The 16951-nt window shown below is 46.0% G+C and overlaps 1 protein-coding gene across 11 annotated transcripts in view; it reads left to right on the top strand.

Annotated features, from left to right (window-relative positions):
* The window catches only part of LOC134532524 (protein retinal degeneration B), a 104095-nt gene that overhangs the window by 22449 nt on the left and 64695 nt on the right, over window positions 1–16951 (top strand). Inside the window, exon 1 of one of the 11 annotated variants that reach the window (XM_063368998.1) lies at window positions 14816–14980. The exons of 9 other annotated variants lie outside the window; for them this stretch is intronic. The gene's annotated coding sequence lies outside the window, so the exon portion shown is untranslated. Of the gene's footprint in view, window positions 1–14815; window positions 14990–16951 lie in introns of those variants that run through there. One more of the 11 variants, XM_063368999.1, reaches the window with a different exon arrangement.

The following is a 16951-nucleotide window of genomic DNA, read 5'->3' as shown; positions in this document are numbered from 1 at the left end:
GGCCAGAGTCACCACCCCCGCCCCCGCACTCCTCGTCATCTGCCACCCGTCGTCGCACCTCGTCCGGGTCTTCCTTGCGATGGGTAAGATCGGCGCGAAACATCAGTTTTGAGATACGCCATTGATGGTTTACTAACGCGCGTGACATCGGCTCATCTCGGCTTGTGTCTGTTATCTGGTCAGCCGAGTGGGGTAGGGGGCCGGAGGTGGTACACATGCTGGGATGGGCTCCTCAGCCCCTGTGTATAGCCGAAGCTCTAACGCCCTTCCTGGTTGCGTATGCGGCGTGATCCGCATCCATGCCCATGGGGGCCCCAGGGCGGCAGGGCCGTTAGACTTACGAGCGCCGGGTTAATAAAGAAAAAAAAGGGGGGGGGAACCCCTGTGACATGCAATGTGTCTGTTATCTGATTTCCTTGTCCACTCTTCAGTGCCGACCAACAATGGCATATGCGCACAAAATAATGTTTTAAAATCGTTCCATAATTGTAAACGGGATGGATGGCTACTTATACAATATTTGCGGTTGCCGCAAGCCTGTGTTTTCTTCCTCAGTGTGCTGAGTTAAACTTTCTTGTAGCAATGAGTGTTGATGAGTGGCGATGGTCGCGCGGAGAGAGACCTCCAGGTAGTCTGTGCCAGGGACCCTGTTGCGGCGCGGATGTGAACTGTCGCATCCGGCGCTCTGATTGGTTCGGACTGTCACCGGCCCGAGCGAGTTGTCGTCGGCGTAGCCTGGTGGGTGCCCTCGGCGGTCACGCAAGCGCGGCTCCAGGAGGGGGGGGGGGCGATAGCCCCTCCGGAGACCAATTGTATTGATTAGTGTATATTTATGTTTACTTAAATATTTAATTTCGTATGTTAAAACTTTTATCTCATCAAAAGTTGCATGGAGCTACCAAGGTTCTGTACTTGAAACCTGTGATTTGTAAATAATATTCCAAGGTCAATATCTGACCACTTTCATTTTTTTGCAACTACGACCTTTCTTAGTCCGATAGCCCCTCCCGAAAAGTCATCCTGAAGCCGCCACTGCGGTCACGAGGCTCCAGTTGTTCCCCGGACCCCGCCGCCGAGCCCCGCGGCGTGGAAACAACCCCTTCAGGCCCGCCCTGCGATGACACGCATTCCTCGGAACAGCGTTTCCACAACAGCGCACAGACGGAGACGGAACCGGACGTTGCTCCATGCGACCACTAGAAGCAGAGTGCTTGGTTACAGTGGTTGCCATGTTGGAAACTGTTTCAAGTTCAAGATTGTCTAGTGTTTTATTTTTACTTTGACGTTTATAAATATTAAAGATATTAATTCTACACGTGCTATTATCTATAGCATTGTATATGTATATTTGAAAGAAATTGAATATTTTGTAACTTTTAGAATGCAATCTGATTGGTTGCCAATTTTTTTTTTACGTTTCCGTGCCGTTGTAGCGCCGTGACGGTCTGTCCGCTGAAGGAACCGAATAACAGTCGTGAGAGAATGCGGTGTTCCCGTCGTTGAAGTTCCCGCTCGTTCCGATGGCGAGTTGGGACACCGCCCCAGTATCTCGTGCCTGGCTCAGCCGGGGACACCGGGGGACACGAGGTGCGAGGAGGGTGGTTCTCCCCGGGACGCTGTCCGTCGGAACACTCCCGTCGCTTGGCCAGCGAAGCGCCTTCGTCATTTTTTCCTCTTCTCAGCAATCTTATTAACAATAAACGTTTCGACGTGACAACGTCTAATAAATCGATGAACGCCGGTTGCACGCACGAAAACGGATTACTCAATGTCCCGTTACGCACATTGTCCCGTTACGCTTTGTCCCGTTGCGCTCATTGTACGCTTGCGCCGCATCTATCTCTCTTCCACTCGATTGGAACAACCATCGATTTGACTTTTTCGAGGCAAATTAAACTTGAAACACTCCCATTCGTTTCCTACTTTTCCTATCATCGTCCTATCCTTAACAGAATAACACATATTGGAAGAAGTTAAATAGCAAAAATGTATAAAAGTTATAGTTAAAATAATCTCTTCGTTAAAGTAATAAATATATTTGAATTAGTGCAAATAAAAGTAAATTTATCAATTAAATGGTAGACTTCATTTCACTCCTCTTTGTATCCATACAAAATAGTGATAATTCAATAAAAATGATTCAATTTTATTCATAAAAGTATGCAATAATTTCATCAATGTTTTGTTATGACGTTGTCACGTTAAACTATCGTCCGTAAACCGACTTTACAGACAACCAATTTTTTAATAACAACTTATTTTTTCTGTAAACATATCTACAAAAATATTGTGAGCGAATCTTCCGGTACTACAATGTGCGAGAGAAACTTTTTTTATATATATGTACGCTAAGAATTATCATGCAGATGTATCGAAAATCATTTTTTTTGTAAGGATTACATTCCACAAAGTGATTGCTACAAAACTTTCGTGCTGAAGGTTGTGTATTGTGTATACGATCGCTCAAGATCTAAATGATTCTGAGCCTTTATGACGTAAAACCCTGCATCTACTTTTTCCTAAAGTAATATTACTTACATGGTATCTGTTGAAAAAATTGATTACAATTGTTTTGTACTATGTATGTTGCATTAAACCGTTACTCAAATTATAGCATATGAAATTTAATGGTAATTTATTATTAGCAGCAAGGCACATAGTTTTATCCTTATTAGTCAACCACAGATCTCCAATCTGAAAAAAGTGGAAATTGTATCACTTCAGTTCAAATATTGAAATTTTTTTTTTCAAATAAACTTTAAATGTTACCAATTTAGTTAAAATATTTTTAACTTATCATAACAAATACTATATATCAATAACTATATGTTTCTTTTATTACTATTTTAGTGATTTTATATTTATTTTCAAGTAAAATGTAGACGTACATATTAGGTTAGGGATCGTCCATTAATCACGTGAGGCTCGAAAGGGGGGGGGGAGAGGGGGTCGGGAAAAATCACGAAATATCACAAGGGGGGAGGGGGGGTGTAGAGAGATATCGCGTGTATTTTTTTTTTTCGCCCGATTTCTACTAAACTGAAAAGCGATGCGTGACCTTGACTCGCCGTAGCCAGGCAACAATATTCCCGCCCGACGCAACATGAACCACCCGGCTCGGCTTGCCAGTCGCTAGTAAGACTGTGATTTTGGCGCCGAATACATGCGTAAATCACATATAAGCCTTTCCTTTATTATTTTTATGCCAGTGAGAATAAACCTGCAACCTAAATGTGTGTCTGGACATTTTTATCACTGTGCTTAATTTTCCAGAATTAAATTAGATTATACCTATATTTAAAGATAATATTCCGAAATTTTTAAAAATATTTTGCACCAAAAAATACACGTGATTTATTTGGGGGGGGGGGGGGGGGGGGTTATTCTGAAACCTCACCACAAATCACTAGGGGGGGGGGGGTAAAAATTTGCTAAAAAAAATCACGTGATTAATGGACGACCCCTAATTAAAAAAATACTGTTTATTTTAATAATGGGAAGAGGGGACATAAATATTATAACTTTTGCGCAGTTTTGACCTTCGTGTCAACATATTCGAGAATCGAAGAATTTTTATGTTTTTGAAATGCAGATTTGAAAGAACACTGAAAAAGCAGGGGGTAAAATAAAAATATTTTGACTGTGTGGACTTTATATATATATATATATATATAATGTGTGTGTGTGTGTGTGTGTGTGTGTGTGTGTATGTAACAATCTTTACTCAATAAAGTAATTTTATATGTTTTATAATCGCGTTCTGTTTATTTTATTGGTAGGTCTAATAATATTTTACAATTCTTTGACCTTAACATGCCTGTTTTTATCACCTCTTGTGAGACGATGTAATTTTCTGATACTTCCTCGCCATGTATCCAAATCTTTTACTCCAGAGATTTATTATTTTTACTTTCTATATGAATGATTTTTTTTTTTTGCAAAAAGGAAGATGATTTAAAACGTACCCTGTATGTCATAAGTGAACCCAAAGAACGGACAAACAGATGAACACACAAACAGAAAACAAGCCAAAATCATCCTAATTCAAGATAGCAAGGAACTTGTCAGAAAAAATATCACATCCCGGACGAATACAATGTGCTGATAACAACGAGACAGTTTCAACAAAAATTTTAAATATAAAAAAGGCCTTTGAAAACATAGTGACAAACAGACAAAACCAACGATGTTAACCAAACAGATAATCTGGTCAACACAACTACAACAGAGCAATGCATATTCAAATCCAGCGATAAGAATAAACATGCGTTCTGGACGACACCACAAAGACAGCACAGACAAACACAGTAGAACTACGATTCGGAACTGAGAACTGCACCCCTTGTCAGACATAAGCAGGCTGCTGCAAGGGTGTGTTCAAGCTGTCTTAATGGCGTGTATAAATACAATATCCTTTTATCTAGAAAATACTCTGTAAATTGCCATATGTTACAACAGAACTTGAGTTAGAAATGTTATCGGATTGTTTGTGCCGTTATTACAATGCAAACGATTTGTAAATAATTTTTGTATCCGTGTCAGGATGACGAAATGGAGAGTGGAATATGTATATTGAAATATGGCACACAGCGTGCAGTGTTGGGCCTTGAAGGCTCGCAGCGGTGACCGCTGACATTTCACCGGAGGAAAGTCCGCTGCAGCCTGCAGCAGCCAGTGTAACCTCTCCGGCGCGCGGCGAGTATGTGCCCAAACACAGCGGCAGTTTAACCTCTCTTTCGCACGGCGAGTGTGTACCCAAACACAACGTCCAATGTAACCTCTCCGGCGCGCGGCGAGTGTGTGCCCGGACACAGCGGCCAGTGTAACCTCTCCGGCGCGCGGCGAGTGTGTGCCCGGACACAGCGGCCAGTGTAACCTCTCCGGCGCGCGGCGAGTGTGTGCCCGGACACAGCGGCCAGTGTAACCTCTCTTTCGCACGGCGAGTGTGTACCCAAACACAACGTCCAATGTAACCTCTCCGGCGCACGGCGAGTGTGTGCCCGGACACAGCGGCCAATGTAACCTCTCCGGCGCACGGCGAGTGTGTGCCCGGACACAGCGGCCAGTGTAACCTCTCCGGCGCACTGCGAGTGTGTGCCCGGACACAGCGGCCAATGTAACCTCTCCGGCGCGCGGCGAGTGTGTGGCCGGACACAGCGGCCAATGTAACCTCTCCGGCGCGCGGCGAGTGTGTGGCCGGACACAGCGGTCAGTGTAACCTCTCCGGCGCGCGGCGAGTGTGTGCCCGGACACAGCGGTCAGTGTAACCTCTCCGGCGCACGGCGAGTGTGTGCCCGGACACAGCGGTCAGTGTAACCTCTCCGGCGCACGGCGAGTGTGTGGCCGGACACAGCGGTCAGTGTAACCTCTCCGGCGCGCGGCGAGTGTGTGGCCGGACACAGCGGCCAGTGTAACCTCTCCGGCGCGCGGCGAGTGTGTGGCCGGACACAGCGGTCAGTGTAACCTCTCCGGCGCGCGGCGAGTGTGTGGCCGGACACAGCGGTCAGTGTAACCTCTCCGGCGCGCGGCGAGTGTGTGGCCGGACACAGCGGCCAGTGTAACCTCTCCGGCGCGCGGCGAGTGTGTGCCCGGACACAGCGGTCAGTGTAACCTCTCCGGCGCGCGGCGAGTGTGTGCCCGGACACAGCGGCCAGTGTAACCTCTCCGGCGCGCGGCGAGTGTGTGGCCGGACACAGCGGCCAGTGTAACCTCTCCGGCGCGCGGCGAGTGTGTGGCCGGACACAGCGGCCAGTGTAACCTCTCCGGCGCGCGGCGAGTGTGTGCCCGGACACAGCGGTCAGTGTAACCTCTCCGGCGCGCGGCGAGTGTGTGGCCGGACACAGCGGCCAGTGTAACCTCTCCGGCGCGCGGCGAGTGTGTGGCCGGACACAGCGGCCAGTGTAACCTCTCCGGCGCGCGGCGAGTATGTGCCCGGACACAGCGGTCAGTGTAACCTCTCCGGCGCACGGCGAGTGTGTGGCCGGACACAGCGGTCAGTGTAACCTCTCCGGCGCACGGCGAGTGTGTGCCCGGACACAGCGGTCAGTGTAACCTCTCCGACGCACGGCGAGTATGTGCCCGGACACAGCGGTCAGTGTAACCTCTCCGGCGCACGGCGAGTGTGTGGCCGGACACAGCAGTCAGTGTAACCTCTCCGGCGCGCGGCAAGTGTGTGGCCGGACACAGCGGTCAGTGTAACCTCTCCGGCGCGCGGCGAGTGTGTGGCCGGACACAGCGGCCAGTGTAACCTCTCCGGCGCGCGGCGAGTATGTGCCCGGACACAGCGGTCAGTGTAACCTCTCCGGCGCGCGGCGAGTGTGTGGCCGGACACAGCGGTCAGTGTAACCTCTCCGGCGCGCGGCGAGTGTGTGGCCGGACACAGCGGTCAGTGTAACCTCTCCGGCGCGCGGCGAGTGTGTGGCCGGACACAGCGGCCAGTGTAACCTCTCCGGCGCGCGGCGAGTATGTGCCCGGACACAGCGGTCAGTGTAACCTCTCCGGCGCGCGGCGAGTGTGTGGCCGGACACAGCGGTCAGTGTAACCTCTCCGGCGCGCGGCGAGTGTGTGGCCGGACACAGCGGCCAGTGTAACCTCTCCGGCGCGCGGCGAGTGTGTGGCCGGACACAGCGGCCAGTGTAACCTCTCCGGCGCGCGGCGAGTATGTGCCCGGACACAGCGGTCAGTGTAACCTCTCCGGCGCACGGCGAGTGTGTGGCCGGACACAGCGGTCAGTGTAACCTCTCCGGCGCGCGGCGAGTGTGTGGCCGGACACAGCGGCCAGTGTAACCTCTCCGGCGCGCGGCGAGTGTGTGGCCGGACACAGCGGCCAGTGTAACCTCTCCGGCGCGCGGCGAGTGTGTGGCCGGACACAGCGGTCAGTGTAACCTCTCCGGCGCGCGGCGAGTGTGTGCCCGGACACAGCGGCCAGTGTAACCTCTCCGGCGCGCGGCGAGTGTGTGCCCGGACACAGCGGCCAGTGTAACCTCTCCGGCGCGCGGCGAGTGTGTGGCCGGACACAGCGGCCAGTGTAACCTCTCCGGCGCGCGGCGAGTGTGTGGCCGGACACAGCGGCCAGTGTAACCTCTCCGGCGCGCGGCGAGTGTGTGGCCGGACACAGCGGCCAGTGTAACCTCTCCGGCGCGCGGCGAGTGTGTGCCCGGACACAGCGGCCAGTGTAACCTCTCCGGCGCGCGGCGAGTGTGTGCCCGGACACAGCGGCCAGTGTAACCTCTCCGGCGCGCGGCGAGTGTGTGCCCGGACACAGCGGCCAGTGTAACCTCTCCGGCGCGCGGCGAGTGTGTGCCCGGACACAGCGGCCAGTGTAACCTCTCCGGCGCGCGGCGAGTGTGTGCCCGGACACAGCGGCCAGTGTAACCTCTCCGGCGCGCGGCGAGTGTGTGCCCGGACACAGCGGCCAGTGTAACCTCTCCGGCCTGATTGTTGCTTGCGCCGGCTGACGTCAACACCCCCTCCACCACCCTCCCCCTGCCCACAGACAGCTGACAGTCTCCTCAGGAGCGCCCTCGCCCGCTGGTGTCGGCTAATTGGGTCGCCCGGCCCCTAACGTGCCGTCGCAGGAGTCTGATTGGCTCTCCATATTGCAAGCTTGCAGCGTCGATCCCGAGCCCAGGGCGAAGAATGATGTGAGGGAGAGACCAACTCTTCCAACACACCAACCAATATCCTTGGGCGCGGCGTTTTTCTTGGGGCACTGCACGTTGTTCAGAATATGTTGCCCCCGCAGAGAGCTTGGCGAGCGATGTGTAGACACAAGCACCAGCGTCGTTACGACGAATTATGTTTTTAGAACAGTAGAACCGATGTACATGTCTACACTTTTCACCACGAAAAATACACGACAAGGTTTACCGTATGTCTACATTTTACATAAATTTAAACAAAATAACATTGGAACTAATAAACAGGAAGTCACTTAAAAATCAGAGGTGAAATTACACTCTCATTGATGTTCCTGAAAAAGTTTTTTTCTCTTAAAATAGACAAAGAAAATGTTGAATTATATCGATACCGATAAAATATCGGTCTGAAAAAATCGATATTTTCGATATATCAGTCTATTTCGTGTATCCATACTTTTCCTATTATATAATTATATTGAGTTATTGATATAACTAAGTTAATATAAAGGAATTACACTTTGCTTCAGTTATACTGAGTTTTGTAAAGTGCCTCCACATGTCCCTTTTAGGCGCCATTCTGTCAGAACACTGGATACAAAATCACTCCGTCACATTACAACACTGAAAAAAGTGAATTTGAATATAAAATCAGTTCCCAGACATTCGTCCACGTGTCTACTTCCACGTCGCCGGATACTGCCCTTACCTAACACTACCTGTCACTGCATTGCAGTGCTTCAACTACCAACCTATGAAATTCCCTACTGTGAACTTCAATATTTCTCTTTTTCCCTCCCTTTAAATAATAATTAGTTATTTCCGAAGCCTTGGGTTCCCTTTTTTATTTTTCTGCCGGATTTATTTTCAGATAATTTTATTATTTTTTTAATATAAAAATATTATTTTATTCAAATACGATATCATCGAAAAATATCGATATCAATAAAAATATACCGACATTATAATATCGATACCAAATTATTGATATTTTGAACGTGAAATATCGATATTTCCAATATATCGATATATCGTTGCCATTCCTATATTTACCTGCTCTTTCCCGTCATTTTACGAAAAATATTGTTTCTCAAAGTGTAAGTGGCAGAGTGAATAGCAACACGAATTCTGTTAGATAAAAAAAACCAAATACTATTTCCACCACTTATTTACGTAGTGAATGGGGGATGATATCACTAACGATAGTCCCAATAATTTAGAAGTTTATTTATTCTTAAGTATATATTTTTAAATAAAAAATCGTTTTAATGTTTTTTTGTTTTCTTTTAAGAACTCTAATTGAATCGGCACATGCTAAAAGGTCCTCAGTCCAAGCAACCCAGTTTTGAGAAAAACGAATAAATCTGTCTCTAAGCAACCCTTTTAGCGTACGTTAAGAATTTCCCTGGCTAATATTAGCTAACCCGCGCGCGTGACGCAACCCCTTTTAGCATAGATGGTTGAAGGTATCCTGTAACATGCGATTTTCATGCTCGACTCATTTTGCCATTTACTGTGACTGAGGCCCTTTAAGCATGTGCCAATTCAGTTGTAAACGTCATTTTTAGGGAACGACGTCCATAAATACTTTTCACGGCCTAGTTCCTCGCGTGGAGCGCTGCGTCCTGGCATTCTGCGCGAAGACAATCGCCCGAAGATTCTCTGAGGCCGTGACGTAACGGCCATGTCGCATTCGGACCCACGCGGTTTGTTCGGTTCTCCGTCCTGCAACAAGGGCGTACGTACAACCCTGACACATTGTCTGATGGCGCTGTAGCCCTCACTTCCACACTGTGTTGAGCACTCGCAGAAGTAGCAGTTTAGAAGATGCCTGTCGTTTCAACAATCAGGCGTCTCAGGGCAGCAAGGGTCGGGAATAAAAAAAATGGCGTAACTCCGCTCTTCTTACACGGAGAAAAAGGTTGGTTTGAATCAAACAAATATTTGTTTATATATGGCGAAACAAATATTTACTTCCTGTAACGAAATATTTTGTTGGCCAAGCCAAATTTTGTGAGTAACCAAATATACAGTTAAACTGACAAAATTTTTTCAACAACAAAATATTTGTTTGAATCAACAAAATAAATGTATTTCCTCATATATAAACAAATATTTTGCTGTGGCAAACAAACCTTTCTCTCGGTGTAGGACGTTTATTTCCTAGTCAGAGGTGCACTCGTGTGATTAGACATGCCACTCGACTTTGCACTCAACAACGCACATTTATAAACAGTTCCGTTTTTATTCTTTGAAATTTAAATCGGTTGCCTTGCAGTTTCGCTGTGTTTTTCTTTTTACATCCCACAAGAACAGCGCGCGAAATGTTTTGTTTAACTTTTAATGTTTTCGCCCTTAAATTAACGTGATCCGAACGTGGCAGGCCATTATCAAATAATCGTGAAACACGCTTTGAATAGAAAGGCGTGAGGATGGAAATGAGTTGTATCAGCCTCACCATCAGAACCTAATATCCGTTCCCACAACTAGAGGCAGTCCGCGGCCTGAAACTCCTCTTCAGCAGTACCTATTCGCGTCTTCTCCCGCGAATTTCAATGCAAGGCTCTAAAAAAACGGGTTATTTTTAAAAGGTAATAAATGCCATTCAGGAAGTTGTCAAAAAAGAACGTAAAAACTTATTTCCAATAAACACTGGTGGATGAAAGATTTTATATTTTTTTTGTGTTAGGGTGTCAACTTGAAAGTCAACACAGCCAACAAAGCCTACAATTTTCTTGTAAATCAGGTATTTCACATTTTTTCTCAAAACTTGCAGATGGTGCTCTGGTGCCGTTTTACAACAACCCAGTCTATCAGAATGGCCCCATTGCTTCGGTCTGAAACAGTTGTAAGACGCAACTGGATGGTTTTTGACGTGATAACGTCTTACAAATCGATGAACGCCGGCTGCACGCACGAAAAAGCATGACTCATTGTCACGTTCCTCCGCCTGAGCCGAGCGTGCAAGAACCGACCAACCACCGTGCCAGAAAATCTTCTATAATATCAAACAGGTTTAATGCGGGTTTTTTAAAAGCAGCAATTTAAAAAATTTGATTTATTCGTCCAATTTCAAATTAACAATTTATTGACATTGAATTGTTTTTAATTTTTTTTTCTGCAACTAATTGTTCGTGATTATATTTAAACACATTATTTAAATTAAATTTGCAAAAAACTGTAAATAATATTTGAAAATTAAAAAGTATGCAATTTTTCATCAATGTTTTGTTATGACGTTATCACGTAAAATTATCGTCCGTAAACCGACTTTACAGAAAACTCCCTTTATATATATATATATATATATATATACACACACACACACATATATGTCCTAGTCGAAAACCTAAACCGTCTCTGTGCCTTCAATCGGCCAGTCGGGGGCTGCTATGTCAAGAGGAAATAGGCTCGTGGATCGAGAGCCGCATATCGGGAAGTATTTCTGGAAGGCCAGGCCCCCAGCAGCCCGGAAGGCATCGCTCCGGAAATATCCGGATATAGCCGATGCAGCAGGCCTAAGTGCCGGTGGAAGTCGATAGGCCGGTGGGCAGGAGCGACCACGCCCCTGAGCGCGCACATGTTTGAACCAGCCATCAGAGTTCCCAGCCTGTTATCGTACTAGGTTCGTACAGGCACCTCCAGTGAGGGTGCTCGAAGCTATTGCCACTGAACCTTTTCACAATGTGTCACGTGACAACAAAAACAACGCAACACAGGAAAAAAACATATGGGACTTCCAACAGTGACCATAGATAAAAAAGAGAGAAAAATAATTGAAATGAATGGCAGAAACGAACACAGAAAACACCAAGGAAGCAGGTACCCAAAAAATTAATTAGAAATATTGAGATTATAAAATTTCGTCAAAAATTCCAATGTAAGATCCGTCAAATGGTTATCTTGGTTAAACAGTGTAGACAAAGAACAGGAAGAACAATGTGAATTTAAAAAATATTTTCACAATTAAAACAAAACAAGGAAGTAAGATGAGAGAAACGGTAACACAAGACTTTACGATACAATTCTGCGATCTGCCCCCTCCTTCAGACGAGACATTGTACAGAACAATGGCGGATGCATTAATTTTTTCGTTGATGTTTGTATGTTGGGGGGGGGGGGGGGGGAATTTTTGGAAAAAAAAATACATTTTCAAAATTTTAATATGTTTATTAAAAAAACCTAATATTACTATTGACACTAACACAATAACATATGAGCCTACAGTAGTAGTCATAGGCGACGTAGTACCTCACACAGTAACATATTGTCTTCATTGATAGTTTGCAAATATTTCATACATTTTCGGGGGATACCCTTCCACCCCCTCCCCCCTCCGTTCGCCACTCACTAGTACAGAAGGAACACCGCAGTGTCCGAACTAACAGGAGATTATATTTAACTCTTCCTTCTTATTCCTCTCTGTTCTTTGGCTATATAAGCTGAGTTGTTTTACCAAGGAATTGTATGATTGTTGGTCCAGGCACGATCTGCTAACCATGAGTTTTCTCCCTGTTTTGGTAATTCTCTTGGTGGATACCCATACTGACAAGGAATCTGACATACGCCTTCTTGTTTGAAAGATGTATGTACGAGATGTTCCATTTGCAGACGCAGCTACTTAATTTTGAGGGGTAATTATGGTGGGGGGGAGGGGGGGGTAGCGGATGATCGGAGGGTTTCGGTTGGTATGAAATACCTCCCAGTTAAATGAGGAGTCCGAAATATTGCAAAATATTAATACCCCCCTTAAAAGGCAAATTTTAAATGCATTTCTGACGTCTTGGAAAAGTTATTACCGAAACTATGAAGTAGATTTTTATTTTTTGCTATCCCACCTGTCTTTTTTTTCTTTTTTGTTAAGTTTCAGGATGTTTTGGGGGGTGGAGAGGGGAGGTTTGTCATCCCTATTTCCAATCCCACATGACGTCAGTGGCGTGCCCTGGTTTGTCCTGGCGAGCACCTGACGCGAGCCGCCGCAGATATCGCCAGTGTGTCAGTGCATGTGGGAGGGTGTTCGTGTCCACCGACCATTCAGGGCCGTCCAGAGGGTGGCACCGCCCCTGTGCCCCGCCCCCCTCGACCCACCCCGCAGTACACTCGCCCCAGGGAGTGTGGCGTCAACTCCCCGACGCCTTGTTAGTTCCGGGGACGCACCACAACGCCGAACGTACAGTAACGCCGAAAAATGTAATTGCAGGACTGCCACAAAGGTTAGGTTAGGTTAGGCTAGGTTAGGTTAGGTTAGGTTGTGGTATTTAGGCGTTAAGATACATTTAAGAAACACACACAAATTCATTCAGTTGTTTTTTATTTTGCTCCTGTTCCCCCCCCCCCCCCCCCCCCCCCCCCCCCCCCCCATTCTCACAGCAACATTTTTCGGCGTTACGGTATTTCGGCGTTGTGGTACACCAGCAGTTTTCTAGCTGTCGGCGTTGCGGTCAATTTGGCATTCGGCGTTATGGTATTCGGCGTTATTGTACGTTCGGCGTTGTGGTATTTCGGCGTTGTGGTAACGACCCGTTAGTTCCCACGCCGAGAGGTTTATGTTAGAAGTGCACGGATGGTACATGCTCGCGAAGGAGTGCTCAGAAAGTTAAAAATAAATAATGTTCTGGTTAGAAATCGTGATGTTATATGCTCGACAAAGGATCTTTTTTTTCTGCGGTATTTCTCTCGCTGTATGAACAGCACATACAATGCACTCCTGGCGCCTGGGAGTTTTGGGGGGGGGGGGGGTGTCTGGCTCCAGAGAGCGTCTGAGTCTGTGCCTCTGTGGTCTCCTGATAGTACCAAACAACCTTTAATGCAAGAAAAGTTTAACACGTGAATCAAAATAAATGTACCTTACAAAATAAAATTTAAAAAAAAAATTGGACTCAGGAGGGGCTGTCGCCTCCTTCCCACTTTTTTCCTGGAGCCGTGCTTGGATAATAATTGTGCTCTCAAAAAAAAAACCGTATTAAAATCTAAGCTCGTGCTGAACGAAATTCATTTCAAACATACATGCTGGTGCACTTAACACTGGCCAGTGTGGCGGGGCGCAGTGTACGAGCGCCATTTGTAAACAACCACACGTCTGGAGTTACAGAGAGTACAGGATACAGAGAGATTTTTTCTTCTCGAATAATTATTGTCATTCTTCATGCACGGAAACGGAAAGAATTGTGTTTTCATGTAGTCTATATTTAGTGCAGGTTTGCACACGTGTTACTGTAAGCGAGTCTTTCATACAAACTTGAAATCAAATAATTGAATTTAAAAAAAAAAAAGAAAAAATAAATAAATAAACATATAAATAAAGAATTTTCAGTACCCTTTTCTGAAGAAAAATCATCACATTTTTACGTGTAACATGGGTGTCATAAAGTTCTACGATTTTCTGAGATTTCAATGTTAATATCAATTTTATTTTAAAATATAATTATTAAGAAAACTAATAAAATGTTGTTATGCTTATAATAGCCCCCCTGGCTGCGGCACTCCCTCTCTCCCCTCCTTTCCGGCCCAAGTTTAGTTTTTTTTTTTTTCAAGTTTTATCAGATTTTTATTGAACATAAATACAAGAAACATAGTCAAACACCATGAAAATGCATGGGATGAAATACACGTATCTGGCCTTATGCCCCGGCCCACGGGGTGAGCTCCTTGGAGCCAGGCTGTCCACAGTTAGTACTTTCCCACTAGATCTAGTACTTTTATAAGTGATTTAGTGGTCTAGTAAACTTACGCTCAGATCTAGTACTTTTTTTCTTTAATATAATAATATCACATTAACTCCAATATGTTTTATTATTAAGCGTAATTATTTTTAAAAACTATGGAATGTATGTGTGTGTGGTGTGTGATAATTTAAGTTAGAGCATTGCAATGTCATAATAACTTAGTAAATTGTTAAAACCATAACAAAATATAATTTAGTACTATTTTTTTTTTCAAATCTAGTACTTTTTTCTCGCCTAAATTGGTACGAAATATATTTTTTCCTCGTGGACACCCTGCTTGGAGCGGTGTGGCAGGCGAAGGAGGGGAAAAGGAGCCCGGGCGGGGGGGGGGGGGTAGAGCAGGGTCGGCGGAGGGGGGCCCCGCCGCGTCGCCGCGAGTGTGGGCGGGCCGCGGCCGCCAGGGGCGCTAGTGGTCGTGACGCACGGCGCGGCGGGCGCAGATCAATAGCGGCGCCAGTCGGCCGTGCTCGCGAGCCGTGCGACCACGCGGCGCTGCTGCGCTCGTCCGGCGCCTGCGACATTCTGTTCTCGTCTCGTGGGACAAGCTCACCACGTATCAACATTCGGCGGTTGACTCCTGAGAAGAAACCAGTTCAACTGTACCAGTCCACGGGCCAGGTATCTATGGTTAGCCCATGCTTCAGGACTCCTCTTCGTGTTCACAGCGGGGCGTGTTGCATCGCGGCGTGCCCTTCGGGTGTATACACACACCTCGCAATCGCGTAAGGGCGGCGCCCGCCGGTGCTGTCGATGTGGTGTCGCCTCTACGCACTCGGGCGCGCTGCCTGTGGACAATGCTCGTATGTGCTGACCCTGTAATGTTAACGGGTGAATTCTTCGCGCATCGGATTTCACCGCTTAAGATTCGCCATCGGCAGGCGTTTACGCAGAATTTCATTTCGAGGTGGTATAACCTCTTTGCCAGCTTTCAAATTATTTCCTTTTGTTGGTGGGCGTGATATGTATAATGATTGTTAAAGGATTTCGGGGGTAGAAGGGATATATCCCCAGTCCCCCCACTCCCTTTTCTGCTCACGCCCCTGGGATCGCATGACGCGTGTCAAATCTGGTAGTTCTCAACAGTAGCATGATGCATAGTGATCTACGTGTCCTTCATCCGTTGCTGTCTTAACAGTGTTTGTAAACAATTTAACGTGGTAGGTAGTCGTTGTTCGTAAACAAGCAGCTTGTGTTGCTTTGCGAGTGACAGTTGCGAAATGGGTACCACCGGTACTTCGTTCGAGAACTGTCAAATTTCAGACGAGTTAGTGGCACATACTACACCGTGTTTACAGAATTCTTCGTGCCTTCAAACAATAATCTTGAGTCATTGTTAGGAGGTGGGAGTCACCACCTTTCAGATAAAAAAATAAACGTGATGCGACATTGATGCCGCCTGCCAGTGTCCAGTGTGGTTCTTAAGCTCACGAGCACGAAATCATGGTGCTTGTGTTTTTTTTAATAGTCAACTCTTTACGCCAACAATCAGAAACTATTTTTTTCCGTCGATACTCAAATTAAATTATTATTCATTAAATTGTCTTTACCTGTAAAAAAAAACTTCATATATGCTTCAATACAATATTAATCATAACTCATACCTATTCCTTATCAAAGCCCAGATCATACGGCGACAGTGGTACTTATTGCGTGTAATTTATCCCTGATTTGGTGTGGTTGTTAGTTTATTTACCTGGTAGAATACCAGCCTTAAAAAACAAATATTGCAACTTTGACGGCAGATCATTAAATAGAGTTCTGCACACGTACATTTGAAAAATTATACATTTTGCTTGGATATATATATATATATATAAACGGACGTTCACCCTACGAAACGTGAACAGCAAATAATTCAGACACGACTGCTAAACTATTTGTTGGTGTTTTAACACTAAACAAACATTTTTGTTAAAAAATTTCACATAAAATGTGCGAGTTCTCTTTAATTGTTCTGTGACGAACGGAAAACAGTTTTTTTGAAGTGTGTTTAGTCATTTCATCAGAGACGGAGATGTATACGTTAGATTTTTTTGTTGGCATGTTATTAAACATGCAAACGTTGAGTTGGTAACAATCGGACGGTTATTTAACGTTGGAAGACACTCTGTGCGGAGTGACGTAGGCGCCGTGTGGAAATGTGCGCACGGAAGATGAGAAATAGTAACTAGCGTCCTTGACCGGCTGTGCCCGTGTCTGCGGGACTGCTTCAAGGTCGCCGACTGTGTCGCAACTTGGCGAGCACGTTCATGATCCGAGGGTTATGTACGTAGTACGAGAAGCCTAAGATGTACATCAAGTTCTGTCCCTGCCCGAACACGCCCGAATATTCACCTTCGGCCAACCTCGGGATTTGTTTTATTTTTGCGCAGGAAAAATGAATTCAAATGTTAAAAGTGGTCGGTTAGGTTAGCTACATTAAAACACTATGGACGGTTAGTTAGGTTAGTATAGCTACATTAAAATAAACATATATATATATATATATATATATATATATATATATAAACCCGAGGTTGGCCGAAGGTGAATATTCGGGCGTGTTCGGGCAGGGACAGAACTTGATGTACATCTTAGGCTTCCCACGTA

The sequence above is a fragment of the Bacillus rossius genome, chromosome 6, assembly GCF_032445375.1.
Source record: "Bacillus rossius redtenbacheri isolate Brsri chromosome 6, Brsri_v3, whole genome shotgun sequence".
Classification (NCBI taxonomy): domain Eukaryota; kingdom Metazoa; phylum Arthropoda; class Insecta; order Phasmatodea; family Bacillidae; genus Bacillus; species Bacillus rossius.
Note: the sequence above shows the minus strand (reverse complement) of the source record. Positions and strands in the feature narration are given on the sequence as shown.